General features: G+C 36.0%; 1 long non-coding RNA gene across 1 annotated transcript; it reads right to left on the bottom strand.

The window, feature by feature from the left end:
- Positions 1–397: 397 nt before the first annotated feature.
- On the bottom strand, positions 398–16,781 carry LOC119865305. The gene is made up of 3 exons (XR_005376710.1): positions 16,638–16,781; positions 3,304–3,362; positions 398–520 (listed from the first exon to the last, which is right to left on the bottom strand). It is a non-coding gene; the product is annotated as an uncharacterized LOC119865305 (long non-coding RNA).
- Positions 16,782–17,317: the final 536 nt, after the last annotated feature.

Genomic DNA, 17,317 nt, shown 5'->3' with positions numbered 1-17,317 from the left:
TAAATAACATAGGATACCATAATACACATATGCATGTGCTCTTAATAAATCCGTTTTCTATGTGATTTTTGCTAATGGTAACAATATTACAAATGTAGTGAGCTTAAAATAACCTTCCATTTACAGATTACTACAGTCTTGGAACAAAGACTAGAGGAAAATATTTGCCTTGTTCACAACACACTGTTTTAACGTAAATGTAGGTCCTCACTAGTCGCAATCAACATGATAGCAGGCTTTGGATATGCTTTCCTTAAGCATTTTAAAAGTTCTGATAAGTAACACTCTAAACTTTGGATTAAAATGGTCTCAAAAACCCTTAGTAGACACTATTAAAATGTACCAAGAAAACGAATTTAGAAGAGACTGAATATTAGTTTCTTTAATAATTATTTTCAGGGCATGCTGATAAAAATGATCTTGAATGGTTTTGTGGATGAGGCTTTCAAGTCAGAAACAGGATCATCGTAACAAACTGAAATTAAGTTAAATGTTCCTGAGTAGTGTGTTTCCAAAGGAACTGAAAAATAAGACACATTTTAAGTTAATCTATAAAACCTCTAAACATATATTATTTATCTACACTGAAGATGTCCTGTGAGGCACAAACATAATTTAGTCTAGTGTTTTTGTGAAGGCAGATGTTTCTTAATGGGCTGACACTAAGCACAATCATTACATGTGCAGCAAATTACACATAATACATATACTACCCCAGTCTGATCCTTCTGAATTACTCATAAACTAGCTCTTTTGAGTGTTTCATATGCTTCTATCTTTATTTTGTAATTAAAAAACACATGCATGCTACAAATGAGAAGTACATTTCATATTTTCAAATATTCTGGGAGGGACCACTCGTTATCGTTTTCTAATCATTTCATTCCAAAATGTTTTCCAATTTTCCTACCTTGAGAAGGATAAAAGGTGGAGAGGATGAGAATCTATCCTATGTTTAATTATTTTTTTATTTTTTAAATTTATTAAGCTTTTCATTCCAGTAGAGTTGACATACAGTGTTATATTAGTTTCATGTGTACAACATAGTGATTCAACAATTCTATACATTACTCAGTGCTCATTGTGGTAAGTGTACTCTTAATCTCTTTCACCTATTTCACCCATCCCCCGACACACCTCTCTGGTAACTGTAAATTTATTCTCTAGAGTTAAGAGTCTGTTTCTTGGTTTGTCTTTTTTCCTCTCCTTGTTTGTTTCTTAAATTCCACATATAAGTGAAATCATATGGTATTTATCTTCCTCTGATTGACTTAATATGCTTAGCTTATACTCTTTAGCTCTATCCATGCTATTGTAAATGATGAGATTTCATTCTTCTTATGGCTGAATAATATTCTCTATATGTGTATACCACATCTTCTTTATCTATTCATCTACTGGTGGATACTGGGGTTGCTTCTATAATTTGCCCATTGTAAATAGTGCTGGAATAAGCATAGAGGTGTCTGTATCACTTTGAATTAGTATTTTTGTATTTGGAGGGCAAATACCCAGAAGTGCAATTACTGGATCATAGGGTAGTTTTATTTTTAACTTTCTGAGAAAACTCCATGCTGTTTTCCACATTGGCTGCACCAGTTTGCATTTCACCAATAATATACAAGGGTTCCTTTTTATCCATACCCTTGCCAACACTTGTTGTTTCTTGTTCATGTTTAGTTCTTCACATTCACTCATATACTGCCCAGAATATGTTCTCTTTTCTGATTTAGAAGGTTCCCTACTATATACCATTTCTAAAAACATATGAAGAAATAAACCCTTATGGCCAATATTTTTAAAACCATGCACGTTGGTATATTCCTGTGGCTAGGTAACTAGCAGAACATGTGTACTATGTGCTAAGCCTCAATCAATAAGGAATCAAAAAAAATCATCATTGGTCAAATTATTTATATCTATGGTGGGGGTAAAGTGGTTAAAATTTTTAAAAATCAATCAGGTTCAATCTTTTGACTTATTCAGTTAATTCTGTCAAAAAAGTCAAGAATTTACCCCATCAACAGAATTAATAGTCACCTGGGTAAACTACTTAGTATGTATGCTTTAAAATCCTAGCATTTGTTATCCTAAATTTTATGACTGCCACTTATCAGGTCCTAGCTTAGCCCTGTAAATTTATAATCTTATGAAAATCTCCACAGCAGTGTTACAAGGTATGTGGTGCCATTCTCATTTCACAAAAGAGTAAACTGAGACTTAGAAAGAGAAGCTTGGCCAGTGACAGATGAGGAGCAAAAGCTGAGCTATAGCTGAAGCCCTTGGCTATGGGGCACCAAAGCTTTTGCAAATTTTTTCCTGCTATGTTGCATTTCTTTATATGTCATGCGCAAGGATTACAACAAGAATATAAAAGTACATACCACAACAAATCTGCCTTTCCCCCCAACCCAGTACCTCCCTCACAGTTGTTCCCAGCCCCAACAGCAGGTAAAGATGGAACAATTGGAGGCCAAGTTGACTGCGTGTGCGTGCACACACACGTGTAACATGCATATACTTAATCTCTAGGGATATATTCACCATAATTCAAAACATTGCACAGCACAAAAGAGGATGGGGGGCACTGAGCTTTCCAGTGTAAATTTTCCTAAAAGCTTAGTCAAAGCCTTAGCCATCTCTTCCTAAGCCCAAGCCACACCTCCTTGGGCAACACTGTACCCCAAGCTACTCAAGTACTATACTCTGAAGCAGGGCACTGTTCCTTTACCTCTTTGAAAAATATACAAGCACTTTAAGAATTTCCCAGGAACTTGCAGAATCCTGGGAAACTATGACAGATATGCCGTGAAACAAAACCCAAGGATGCCCCAAAACCCCAAGCAAGGTAAAAAGGAAAAAGGTAAGCAAAATTAACAGAGATGGAGAAGGCATCCTGATTCTGTTATTATACTTCATACTTATGCTGGTCATTGCTGAAAGAGCAAATGGCTTGCTGACAGTTTTCTATTTGAATACCAGTGTCAGTGCTGTAGAATGACTAGCGCCTACGTGTCCAGTTGTGCAAATCACAGGCTGTGTTTTTTGTTGATGAACTTAGGTATCTTTGTGTGTGAGGGTTCCCACAATCCGTTGCTAAAATGAATCTCTATACTCTGATTAACGATTTTGCCATTCCTCTTTACCACTGAATCCAATAACAAGGACAGCAAAACAGGAATCAAAAATATGCTGCTCATTTGCCCCTACATGCAGAAGCAAATACTCAGTGGTGGAAACATGCTTTGCTCAAAGTTTACTCATTGAAAGAGAGGCTGGATATGTAAAACTCAGATTAATTACCCCCAAATGACTGGTGAGGTTGAATAAAATATACATTCATTAGCATTCAACAGTGTTGCCTAGAAGAGAAAGGAGAAAGAAAAATTAAAGTTAGATGAGAACAAGTATATTTTCAGTATCTCAGTTGAGTTTTTCAAAGAGAAATTCTTCCTCTACTCCAAGCCAAATTCTGTTGATAAGTTACGTATGAAAATGCAGACTTGAGTGACAGATTCTTTGGGTTTGAATTCTAGCTTTACCAGCTGCATAACTTAAATTACTTAATATCTCTGTGTCTCAATTTCTTCATCTGTAAAATAAAGGTAGTGACACTGTCCAGGGTTGTATTGATCAAGAAATGACTTTAAACTCATAGGATTGTTTTGATAAGGAAATGGCTTAAAACTCATATACAGTATGTAACAGTGCCTAAAACAGAACTATTTGTAAATTAGTGCAGTCCTGATTTAAAGAACCATCCTATCACATGGGAAGAAGGGTTCACAGACCTTATTTCTCAATAATTTCAGATACATTTAGTTGTGTTTTCATTTCCAGGCCATTTTGTATTTATCTTTTTACTGTGAAAGGTTTTTATTGTTACTGCTGTTCTTTTGAGAGCTGGAAAACATCCCTTTGGATCACATAAAATACCATAGTGGAAGTATTTTGAAAAGCATTAAGTTATATAAGAGTACGAAAAAAGACTAGTAACAAAGGAGGGAAAGTGCTCATGTCTTTTTAGCAAATAATTACTTTTACTAAGATGACAAAAAAGATTATACCACCTGTTTGTCTAACCAAAAGATAGTTTCTAAGCCACCGCTGGGTTATCTCTAAACAAACCATTTCTGGAAAAATATATGCTATCTACCTTAATAAAAGATTAAAAAAATTCTGGTTATCTTCATTCCCCATTTTCCAATGAATAACTCATGATTTCAAAAAATCAATTTAATTTAAATGCTGCATTCTCTTGCTAAGGCTGATAACACAACTGACGATGTGTGGGTGTGTGCTTGGGAGAGTTGTCTGGATCCTATTTTGCATTCTTTGAACAATCTGTTCATTTAGTTGACAATAGCTAAAGATACTAGATAAGAGACAAGGAGAGACGTGAGAACTGTAACATAACACAAAGTAATGGAAGGTAATTATTAATTATGACTAATGACTACATGTAGCCAGTGCATCATTTTAGTGCCCAAACATGAGTGTTCATTTATCATTATCAGAGACCACTTCCTATTATTTGCATATTAAGCCCACATAGTTGACATAAGCCTTTAGTCCATATCTTCATCTGTTTGGGCTACTATAACTACCACAGACTGGGTAACTTATCAATAACAGAAATTTATTTCTCACAGTTCTTCGCAGAGGCTGGAAAGTTCAATGTCAAGGCACCAGGAGATTCATTGTCTGGTGAGGGCCTCCTCTTGGTTCATAGATGGCTATCTTTCTGCTGTGTCCTTACATGGTGAAGGGATAAAGTGTCTCTTTCTCCAGGTCACTAACCCCATTCGTGAGTGTACTACCCACATGACCTAATACCTCCCAAAATCATCACACTGAGCATGAAATCAAAGGGGACACATCCAGTCAATAGAAGCCTGCAAAATTAAAAAATCAAATAGTGCAACAAAAAGTAAGAAGTTCTCTGGGCTTTAAGGTTCCTGAGATGAATGAGTACCATGAGTACCATGTCTTTGAATGGGTAATTCTGTACGAACTGTACCTGCACCAAGTGAAGCTGTCCTGTATTGAAATAAATCTCACTGAAAAGCTCTGCCCAGCTGGCATCATAACACACAATGAAGAGCAAAGTACAGAGTCAGCAATATTTTCAATTTAAAATGCTGGGACATATCCAAGTGAATACTATAAGTCTGAGATATTCTTGTGATTACTTACATTCTAGGCCTTATTTGCTAGGCAATTATTTTATATATATATAATCTCCCTTCTTTCCATAAAAAGAAAAAAATATATATATACATATGTATATAATCTCCCTTCTTTTCATACTCCTCCTACTTTCCCCCAACATACATCCCTGTTGGGAGCCAAGAAAATCTATTGTAGATATTTTTCTGTTGCTACTAATAGACCAACAGACAATTAGACCTATGCAGAAAGAATTTAACAACCTATACAACATACTAATTGCAATGGGATTTTATCTGTATTACCCTTCAAAGATGGGATCTTATACTTTTAAATTTATGACAGTGTTATTTTGTACACTCGACAGTTTCAGTTGTGCCAAGCAATAATTCAGAGCTTCAGAATACTGACGTAATTAACACTTGAAAATGTTATAATTCCTGCAGAGGTATAATTGCAGCCCTCACCTTTGTAAGCCCTGTATGTAGGAGATTATGGGCAGTGGCCTCTGCACTCATTCTCGTTTCCTTTATTAAAGTCATTTTCCTTTCCTATCAGTATTGCTGGCAGACATCCTATTTAAAGTCATACAAGAGTCTTCCTGGTAAGGCAACTTTTTGTAAGATGGTTTATAGGGATAGGATGGAAGGAGAAAAGGATGTTAAAATTCTTGCTTTCATTTCCTACAAATTTGCATATGTCTCTGAGTTTTAGTTTCTTTATCAAGCAAAATATCACCAGTTACAATGGTCTACTAGATTGGCTATGGAGAGAGCTATAGGAAATCAAATATATAGCCATAAGATTTACTACAAGCATAAGAGATGGTTCTTTTCCTACCTCTCCCCCATTCTTTTTTTTTTTTTTTTTTTTTTTCAGAAATACAGGGGCATTATCACAAGACTTGGCTGAAAATAACAAGGGTAACTGAATGAATACTTGGTGGGATTATTAAATAAGGCACCAAGAGTGTATGATTCCATTCAGGAAAGACAACGGGCACGGAAAAATACAGGAGATACAGGGTTCTTCATGTTGTTCAAATCCATTCTTTTCCTTTTTCATTTTTGTTACTTCATCTTTTAATGAATAAATTTGATGTGTAACATTGCATAAGTTTAAGGAATACAGGATGTTACCTTGATATGTTTATATATTATGATTACCAATGTAGTGATACTTATCATATATGTAGTGATATTTAAAATATTATCTATGTTCATTATATTGTGTTTTAAATGTCTGTGGCTTATTCATTACTTGTCACAAGTTTGTACCATTAGATAAAATTCAAGCTTGCCAAAGCTATTTCCCACTCCAAATCAGGGAGGAGTAGTATAGATGTTCTCAGGATTAGGGAGGATGAAAAGACTGAGAAGCCATACAAATAGTAGGATTCTTCCTAAAGGTGTTTAGCAACTAGAGCAGGCATTTTAAAAATGTGTGTTAAAGATGGAATCATCTTAAATTCTACAAGTACACATCTACACAGTAGTTGGTAAGGTAAAAATGCAGTTGTTGAAAACTCTGTGTTTAACACTAGACTTTTCAGAGACTGAAAATTCTCTGGTACTGACAAGAAACATCTTGATACATACTTATTACACTGGATATACAGAAAGCTTCTATAGCCTTCAATTCTTACTGAGTATTTACTATAAAGTCCAAAGTTGATGAGAGAGAGAAATAGTAGATAATATAAAGTCTAGTTGACTGATGGAAATGACAAACTAATTGGATAAGCAAGCAGCACCTCTTACAGAATGGTGTCTTACCAAAAGCACCATCTACTTCTGCTACGAGTTATATATCCTATGTGGAAAGTCGTTTCTTGACAAAACAATGCATAGATTGCAATGAGAATTTACCTGCACCACTATTCAAAGACAGGACCTTATGCCCTTAAATTTATGGCAAGGTTGTATCTATACTCTACAACTCCAATTGTGCTAAGAAGCATCAAAAGGTAGACATTCTGGGTTGTATATACAAGGCTGGTCACACCTTGATTACCCAGAGCTCCCATCTGGCTATCATACAGAGCCATGCCACAAAACTCTACCAAATAGTCCATGTTTGTAGCTATCTAGCCCAGGTGGCAAATGAAATCTATGCCTCAAAAGTAGGAAGTTATAACCAATTGTGCTAATGGCTCCCACTACTAAAATTTAGCAAAGGAGTACCATGACATTCTTTAATCATAATAGGTCATGATTTATAAGGGCTACAAGTTTATTCCTTCTGAGGTATTTATAGTAAGTCTGATTTTTCACATCTCTTTTATCCATTTGCTAATTTAAATAATTTTTTACTTGAAAAGATCACATTATTATTTTGCTTTCTTAGGTACAATCAACCCTCTTTTGTCCATTTATTTTATAACTTTAAGTATAGGAATCCTTGGGTGGCTCAGCGGTTTAGCACCTGCCTTCAGCCCAGGGCATGATCCTGAAGTCCCAGGATCAAGTCCCATGTCAGGCTCCCTGCATAGAGCCTGCTTCCCCCTCTGCCTGTGTCCCTGCCCACCCACCCCCCGCCCCCGTGTGTCTCTCATGAATGAATAAATAAAATCTTTTTAAAAATTAAAAAAATAACTTTAAGTATACACCGAACACATACCTATATATTCAGTGTGTCATGGCAGGACAAATAAAATATTCCAATGATATGAGGCACCTGAGTGGCTCAGTGGTTGAGCATCTGCCTTTAGCTCAGGTCATGATCCTGGAGTCCTGGGATTGAGTCCCACATCAGGCTCCCTGTGGGGAGCCTGCTTCTCCTTCTGCCTGTGTCTCTGCCTCTCTTTCTGTGTCTCTCATGAATAAATAAATAAAACCTTTTAAAAATATATTCCAATGATCTACTTAGAGCAAGAAGTTTTTCTAATCATATTTTTCCTGAACACTTGCTTTCCTCTGACAATCTGATTTCCTTTTAAATTATATGTGATGGCTTCTTTCCCTTGATTCCTCAATGTGTATCTCATTTTTGATCCACTCGCTGGCCTTCCTATGGTTTTTTTCAACTCAATATATCCAACAGAGGCATTTTATTATCAGGCAAAAATAATATTTCTCCACCTCTATTTGCTTGGTACTTCCAGCTTAACTGACAGGATACCTGATAGAAATGAACCTCAGAAGAAGAATTAGGGAATCCAAAAACCTCATCAGAATACATATACTCTTGAAATTAGATTAAGAGGAAAACAATAAAACCTACTGGGTCTTGGTAACAATATAGCCAACAACTTGGGTATCTTCCAAGAATCTTTTTGAAAATTTTCATTTAAAAACTCTCCTTATGGACAGAATGTAGAAGGAAGAGGGAGTCTTCATTTTTATCTTTAAATCACATATCATTTTCAAAGCACCTTTTCCATCCAGTGCAACATGGAACACCTGTGATTCTAAGCCTGGCTGCTCAAATATTGAGACGGCTTTAAAGCAAAACATGGGGGTCTGAGGACTTATTTTTATTATTTTAGAGACTTAATATATATTGCTAATTTTTCCAAGCTGAGAATAGGCAGACTAACTAAAAGTGTCACCAGCTATCATACTTTAACATAAGATCATTATTCACTTTTCCTCACGGTATTAGAAACTCTCACTTCTATTTTATGTGTCCACAAATTTAACATAAAGAGGGAAAAAAGTGAATTACTATTTTATTAACTTTTTTGTTCCATAGGTACCATTTCTCAACATATCATGCCCATAATACACACAAGAATTATGTATTTATTCATAAAAACATAATTCAATGCTTCTTTATTGATAGAAAATGTGGAATATTATGAATCCCTGAGAGTCTGGTCATTTAACCTTTCTTTGAAATTTCTTTAATTATATACATTTAAAATATGTTCCAGAAGTCTCTTGCTTTGCTCCCCAGACATACCGTATATAGACTTCACTCAAAATCATAAGATAATGTATTAATAACTCCTTTTTATATCCCTTATGTGAACACTCTAGAGTTCAATACTTTCCAACAGTAACTACCCATCAATAAAAACAAATTCACTTCTTAAAAATTCCAAGAAAAAAAGAGCAGTAATAGTATATGAATCAATATGCTGCTACTTTACCATATTCTATTATACTCTGACTCAGCTACTTCTTTGCCTCCTATCTGTATTAATAATCTATTCAGTTTATTTATTTATTTATTTATTTATTTATTTATTTATTTATTTTTTTTTTTTTTCATGATAATCACACAGAGAGAGAGAGAGAGAGAGAGAGGCAGAGAAACAGGCAGAGGGAGAAGCAGGCTCCATGCAGGGAGCCCGATGTGGGATTCGATCCCGGGTCTCCAGGATCACGCCCTGGGCCAAAAGCAGGCACCAAACCACTGCGCCCCACCCAGGGATCCCTAATCTATTCAGTTTAAACCACAACACATACTCTTGAATTTTATTTATTGTCCCTAATCAGTTCGTTGGCAGAAATATATTTTCATTTCTGTCCTTTCTCCCAACTACTTCATCATAAACTGTAGATATTTTGCCCATCAGTGTCATGATCATCTTTTTCTAATCTATACTTAATACTCAAATTTTTTCTCTCTAGGACTGATAGTATTTCTTCATTCTTAAATGAAATTGTACAATAAGTAACTTCCTATTTGTATGTCCCGAGTTTCCTCAAATTTACCCTCAGAAGTTTTAATTTCTTAATTTTTATGGCAATTTTCTGACCATGGCTATACATTGCCCTTGTGGAATATATATACACAGCAGCAGCTGACAAAGCAGGATTCTGCAAAGTGTGAAGAATTCTAAAATTAAGAGAATGACACTACCAAAGCACCTTGCTCCCACTGAAATGTCTGAAACACAGCTATGAAGGAAGGAAGGAAGGAAGGAAGGAAGGAAGGAAGGAAGGAAGGAAGGAACGAAGGAAGGAAGGAAGGAAGGAAGGAAGGAGAGAAGGAAGGAAGGAACGAAGGAAGGAAGAAAGGAAGGAAGGAAGGAAGGAAGGAGAGAAGGAAGGCAGACCAATCAAGAAAGAAATCCACCTCTAACGTCAGAACTTATTGATGTCAAGAGAAAGCTTTTCTTTGGGAGGGATCGGGAAAAGGGCAAAAGATTAATCCCAGAAGCTGGAAGTAGCCAGAGTGTAACTGTAACCACATCAAAAATGCTATAATATTATGATAGTTTTCAAGTGGTTTTTAAAATGATAAAGCAAGATTCGAGATATGAATATGTAAACAAAACAAAATATCAAATATATGAAGATCTTAAGTCCTAAATGCTTAGTGAGGGTTGTGAAACCTATCAGTCAACTACTCAGAAGGTAGAGAGGGAGATCTGGCACATAGTTGGAGCTTACAATCTTAGAACCAACACATTCAGGGATGAGTTAGCAGATGCTACATGGTGCACAGATCCTGAAAATTGGACTCTCAGGAACTAAGGGAAAATCGGTAAGCATCACCTTAAAAATCTATACAAAGGAACAGAGAAGAGTGCCAGAAAGATAGGTTAGATAATATGTAACTACTTGCAATCATCTGAATAGGCAGCTCTGATCATTTTAACAGTAGGAACTAGTTGGTAAACCTCAAGATGACTGGCCAAGAAGAAGTAGGATGATTCAAGTGTTTGCAACACCTTTTGCACCCAGGCCATTACTGGCACACAACCATCAGACTCACAAAGTATCCTGTAGGCAAACAAGCCTTTGTGGCACCACCAAAGTACACACTTTGGAAAGAGCTCTGGGCTACCAAACCAGGAGTCCTCACACCAGATACCCACTTCCTCCCATATACTAAAATCTTTTATCTCTTCACTGGTTTAATGCTCAGATCAGGTCTCATCCACCTCAAAATAAAACTGAAATCCTTGTCTGAATTCTTGTGTTTTTCATTCCTGCCCTGGTGCTTTTTCCTTTCAGTGTTAAATTTTTCAACAATTCATCTAAGTCCAGCTTCATTTTAACACTGACACACAGTCTTCCTGGCTCCAATCAACAGCACTAAAACAGCTTTAAATCATGGCGCTTACTTCAATTTCTCTCTCGTTTGACCATGGTTATTCAGCACCTTAAAATTTATTAAGTCCTACTTTATTCTTTTTCCAAATATAACTTTCTGACTCAAGCTGTTCTCATCAGGAAACCCCTATTTCTTCGCTTTATACTATACTTATGGAAACAGTCTTCTTTGATTCCCGGGCTCTGGTTTCTGATCTATTCCAGTTCATTATTCACACATGGCTGCCAAAATAATTTTCGCCAACATTTTCCATTTCATACCTTTAATCAAATATTACAGAGGTGATTTCTCTGGTTAAACCCAGCAAATTGAATACATGTGTTTATCTCCATTATTTCCTGAAACCCCAATAAAATGACAGTAGAGACATTTCAAAAAATGTAGCCAGCAAGGACCATGAAAACAGGAGGAAAAAAAAAGCAGAGATGTCCATTAGGGTGGGAACATTAGGCAGCAGAGAGAGGAGTGACATCTAACTTAGCAGAGCACTGAAGATAAAGTATTGAGGGTTGTGGGAGACATATGCCACCCAAACCTTAGAGTCTCCCTGACTACTAAGAGGAAAAAGCAGGGATGGGTGATTGACTGAGTTGAAATAAGAGGACTATCTTAGTCTGTTCGACAGCTATAACAAAAATACCATAGACTCGGGGGCTTGAATAATATTTATTTCTCATGGTTCTGGAGGCTGCAAGTCAAATCAGGTATTGGTAGTGAGAGTCTACTTCCTAGTTCATGCTAGGCCATCTTCTCCCTGTGTCTTCACATGATGGAAAGGGCAAGACAGCTCTCTGGGGATCTTTCGGAAAGGTGCTAATCTGATTCATGTAGGCTACACTATCATGACCTAACCACCTCCCAAAGGCCTCACCTCCTAATACCATCACATTAGGAGTTAGAACTTCAACATATCAATTTGTGTGAGGCACAGCACAAAAATAAAGTCGCTACCAATGACTTATTAAAAACTGACAGAAGGAATTCCCCTAGGTCACTTCTCCTCTTCCAACTAAGCCAACTGACAAGGTGAAAAGATGATAAGAAGTTAAAAAAAACAAAAAAAAACAAAAAAAAACAGAAAAGACCCATTATAGAAAATTCACTTTAAAAATAAATATGTGCCATTGCAGTTTTAAATTTTTTTTAATTTTTTTTATTTATTTATGATAGTCACAGAGAGAGAGAGAGAGGCAGAGACACAGGCAGAGGGAGAAGCAGGCTCCATGCACCGGGAGCCTGATGTGGGATTTGATCCCAGGTCTGCAGGATCGCGCCCTGGGCCAAAGGCAGGCGCCAAACCGCTGCGCCACCCAGGGATCCCCATTGCAGTTTTAAATATATTACAATCCATTAGGGCAGAACAGAATCTTTATTATTATCTACTCCAACACTTCTGTATAAGGATGAAGAAGTTTAGGCCTATCTATAGAAGTGTCTTGCTCAAATACACTGTCAAATCATTGACAAAACTGATATTTGATATGGGCCTCAAAACTCTCAACCCAGTGCCCTGAAATGGCTTTGCAACTACAAACTTCAAGATTGTCACACATGAGGAAAAAATGATCAAATGATAATGTCATCCTGGTGTTAAAAAGGAGAGCAGCAGAGGGCAAGAATGAATGAATGTTTATCCTGTAGCAGCTGTAGGAGATGAGATTTTTAAATGACAGGCTGCATGTCCTTAGATAGTTCTAGAGTTTAGGATAGTATTTCATCAACTTACTTTGGCAAGAAAGGATATCAATTCTCTTTGATGAGATTTAATATGTGAGAAAATCATTCGTCTTATCTCCGGAGCTGAAATAACTTCTAGCACTGATGCTTGCCATCTCCCTACCACAATCTCCACTGTTCTTCCCTCACCCACCTGGCCCCACTAGTTCTCAGGTGAAGCAAATTTCCTACTGTAAAATAACTCTGAATTATGAGTCCTTCTCTTGTGATTTTGTTAGTATGAATCAACGCGCTAGAGACTAATTATGTCTTGGTGTATTCATGGAATTGAATGACTTATTGTGTAAAGCTAAGTAACAGACAGATGAACCTACCAAAAACATACCAAGTATGCTCTGAAATAGTGAGAAAGTTCCCTTCATCTCTCAATACCTACTGCATCAGCCCTAAAGTTTTTCAGCAGCTCCAGATGCCCATTTCCCAAAAAGACCCCTCTGAACAGACCCACTCATTTCCTGCCTTAATCTTGCTTATACTACTGTTCCTTTAACTTTGCTAAAGTTATTCTACAATTCTCTTCAGGTTAAGTTCAAATTCCTTTTTTCAAGTAGCAGTGTCTGCTCATTCTAATTATTTATAGAACTTCCCTCCAGAGTTGGAAGCCTGGTGTCTAAATCCCAGCTTTGCCCTTTACCTATTTGGACCAATCACTTCATCAATTATCTGAGCTCAGTTTCCTCATCTATAAAACTAGAACAATTTTATATACTCAGAGTACATTTTAAAATTAATGAAATAATGAAACTGAAGTAAGGCACATTACTAATAAATATTTGCTCCTATAGCTGGGAATATAATATGTCAAAATAGAATGGTGAAAATTGCATAGAAATTGGAATTAGAAGACTAAGTTCTAGAACAGACATTATTTACTGTGTAAAGTATTCAAGATAAGTAATTCAACTTCTCTGAACTCTATTAATATCATTTGAAAATTCATTCACTTAACAAATATTTATTGGGAGGCTTTTCTAACCCAGATAGTAATGCTAGAGTCTTGAAGACAGTAATAAACAAAACAAAAAAGGATCACTATCCTCATGGGATAGGAATGACCATAAAACTAACATCACAGCATTACTGTGAAGAATGAGATGCTTCAAGGCAAAAGTACTTTCCAAACAGAGTTGAGTCATTGCCTACACTCATAAAAGCATAAGATGGAGTGAATAGTACATAAGATTTCATCAAACAATGTCATTCTGGCAGTGAAGAAACAGAGACTCAGCTGTGACATCTATATTCACACAGCCATTGAGTTGACACCAAAATCTGAATCTCCTATCTAGCATAGTATCTTTTCCCTACCACAACAGTGCCTCCATACATTGAGGTACCAAGTGCACAGGGTGGGTAAGCAAAAATTACAAGAGGGAGCACTGTGGAGATTTAAAGATGATAAAGCCAACTGGAATCAATATGCTTTATGGACTCAAACATATTTTACAACAATTCATAGCACCATTGTTTCCAATAATCAAAACGTGGAAACAACCCAAATGTCCATCAACAGAGAAATGATAAACAAAAGGTGGCATATACATACAATGGAACATTATTTAGCCTTAAAAAGGAATGAAATTCTGATACATGCTACAACATGGATAAAACTTGAAGACAATATGCTAAGTGAAATAGGCCAGACATGAAAGCATAAATACTGCATGATTACACTTATATGAGGCACCTGGAGTATTCAAATTCACAGAGACAGCAGAATGGTGATTGCAAGGAGCTGGAGGAAGGAGGAATGGAAAGTTATTGCTTAATGGGTACAGAGCTTCAGTTTGAGGATGAAAAAGTTCTAATGATGAATAATGGTGATACTGCACAGCACTGTAAGTGTACTTAATCCCCTGAACTATACATTTAAATGGTTAAAATGGAGGGCACCTGGGTGGCTCAGTGGTTGAGCATCTGCCTTTGGCTCAGGTTGTGATCCCGGGGTCCTGGGATCAAGTCCCATATCATGCTCCCTGCAGGGAGCCTGCTTCTACCTCTGCCTAGGTCTCTGCCTCTGTGTCTTTTATAAATATATAAATAAAATCTTTTAAAAAATGGTTAAGACAGTAAATTTTATGTAATGTAGATTTTGCTCCAATGAAAGAATGGGAAAAAATTGCTGTTTTTTATTATCATTGTACTGCGGCAATTTTGAACAATATCAGCAAAATACTCTATCCTCCCCAAATGTCTTTAAGTTCTAAAAAAAAAAATGCTACAGGTACTGATGAGATTTAACTAGACAGATAGATAATAGATATATGTATATAAGCATATATACTTACATAATATTTCCTATGTAACAATAACACACATACATATTTATGTGTGTATGCTTAAAATTAGTAACATTTTATTATCTTCCAATAAGCCTTATAGTCTACATGGAATTTGGAGAAATCTCAGTTATATTGTCCGGCCTCAACATATGTGGACTCAGCTACCTGTGAGCATTTTAAGAGTAACTTCATAGCAGTTAGGAATATGTGAACACATTTCAGGCACAGTCCGTGCCTCCACTTCCTGTGGTACTAATATGACTGCATTTAAACATTAGATCTGAAATTACCAATCACATAGCGGTTGTGAAGATGAAGAAATGGAACTTGGGTTAGTTCGATTCTATCATTCCATATGACTACTTGGATTTTTACTTTTGTTTAGATTTTAGAAGAATAAAGTAGAATGTCAACTGCATTCTGTAATATTTTTGTTTGGTAATTGCAAGCGTCAGTTACATGTATTTATTTGTTTCACTTCATCATTATTACTGCATATGACACTGAAATATATGGTGTGTGGGGGGGGAGCTGTTGAAAATGGTTTGCTCCATATATCAAATATGTTAGATACAGCAAGGCCTTAATAAATGTCTAATGAATGCAATGAATGAATGAATGAATAATAAACTCAAAATGCAAATAACAATGTCAAAAACATATCTAATCCTCATTTGAAATAAATAAATCATGTACTTTTGGAGGAAATTACTTTAAAATATTCAGAAAGATTCTATCAAATGACAAGATCTTTGGGGCTGTAGGAATAGATGCCACATACAGAAACACCACAGGGAAGTAACAATTGAATGATTTTTTTTTCTTTCCCATAGTCAGGTAATATATGTTCTGAAGTATCAGGTTTGTTTATGAATTTTCCTGCAAGACTCCATACCAAGGTGCCAGTATCATCCTGCTGGCAGCATTGATGTTTTAATACCAATTCCATTTTCCATCTTGGAGAAAACAATAAAGTTATCTTTCCTGGAAAGACTTGGATCAATTCTTTCCCTTCAAAATTACAGGAAAATTGGACTACCATGGATAGATCAAATAGACTTCAAATCTCATGCTACACAAACTCCTCATACATACACTCCAGAACAATTTGTAATCAGTTAAAACAATCCGTAAAGTGAATGACTGTCTTTCATTTCATCCTCTTAAACCACACAGTATATAAACTCTAATTGTTTTTTCTTCTTTTCTGAGACTACTCAAAGGCTATTCAGAGGTGGAGCTGAGCTGCATACAGATCACATAACTGGTTTATTTAGTTCTCTTTAATAACCAGTTATTTACTTACAGGAACAAGCTCAGACCAGATAACATCTCTCAGGGGATCAAAAGAAACACTATGAATTGCACACAATAACCTCCATGCTATCACTCCACCAGGAGCCGCATCTCCTTCATTCATAAAACAGTATGGATACTTACCTTACGCTGCTGGAGAGGAAATGGGCAGCCACAAACCCCCAGCATTGCTGAGTCTGGTATCGATTGGAAGAACAATATGTTAGGCAGTGTTTGTTTTTGGCCTGGGAGAGAATTTCTTCAATTTGTAACCCACTGTGTCCCAAACACTGAATTATGGAATGGTTTGTTTTGTTTGGATCTGTTTTATTCTCCAAGAAACACAAATGACATTTTTTAAAATGTAAAATTAAATGTACTCACAGTTCCTATGGTGCAATTTAAATATGTTTTCAGTATTTCCTCCAGAAATTCACATAGAGTGTAAAATGATTTGCACAGCTTGAGTTTCTTTTTTTATTGACATAGAATTAACTCTGCTGACTTGATAAAACAAAACTAAATTAAGCCAGAATTACATTAATTTTGTCTTAAAAAAAAGATAGCTGCTTCAGTTAAGATAGCCTTAGTGGAAATATCCATTTTATGCTTTACTTAACTCTGTGGAGTTTCTCTCTCATTTAAGTCTAAGTATTAAACTGCTTCATTTGGATTTTTTGTTTACTTACTAGTTTGGCAAAGCAGCAGTGTGGCTGATACTTTGTTTTCTTTTAATGAATTCCAAACCTTTCAAAATGTGAAGATCATTTGGACTGACTAGGCCACACATAAAAAGCTTGTAATAGAAGTGAAATTCTAATAAA

This window comes from Canis lupus, chromosome 23 (genome assembly GCF_011100685.1).
Source record: "Canis lupus familiaris isolate Mischka breed German Shepherd chromosome 23, alternate assembly UU_Cfam_GSD_1.0, whole genome shotgun sequence".
NCBI lineage: Eukaryota > Metazoa > Chordata > Mammalia > Carnivora > Canidae > Canis > Canis lupus.
This window is presented reverse-complemented; position numbering and strand designations above follow the sequence as displayed.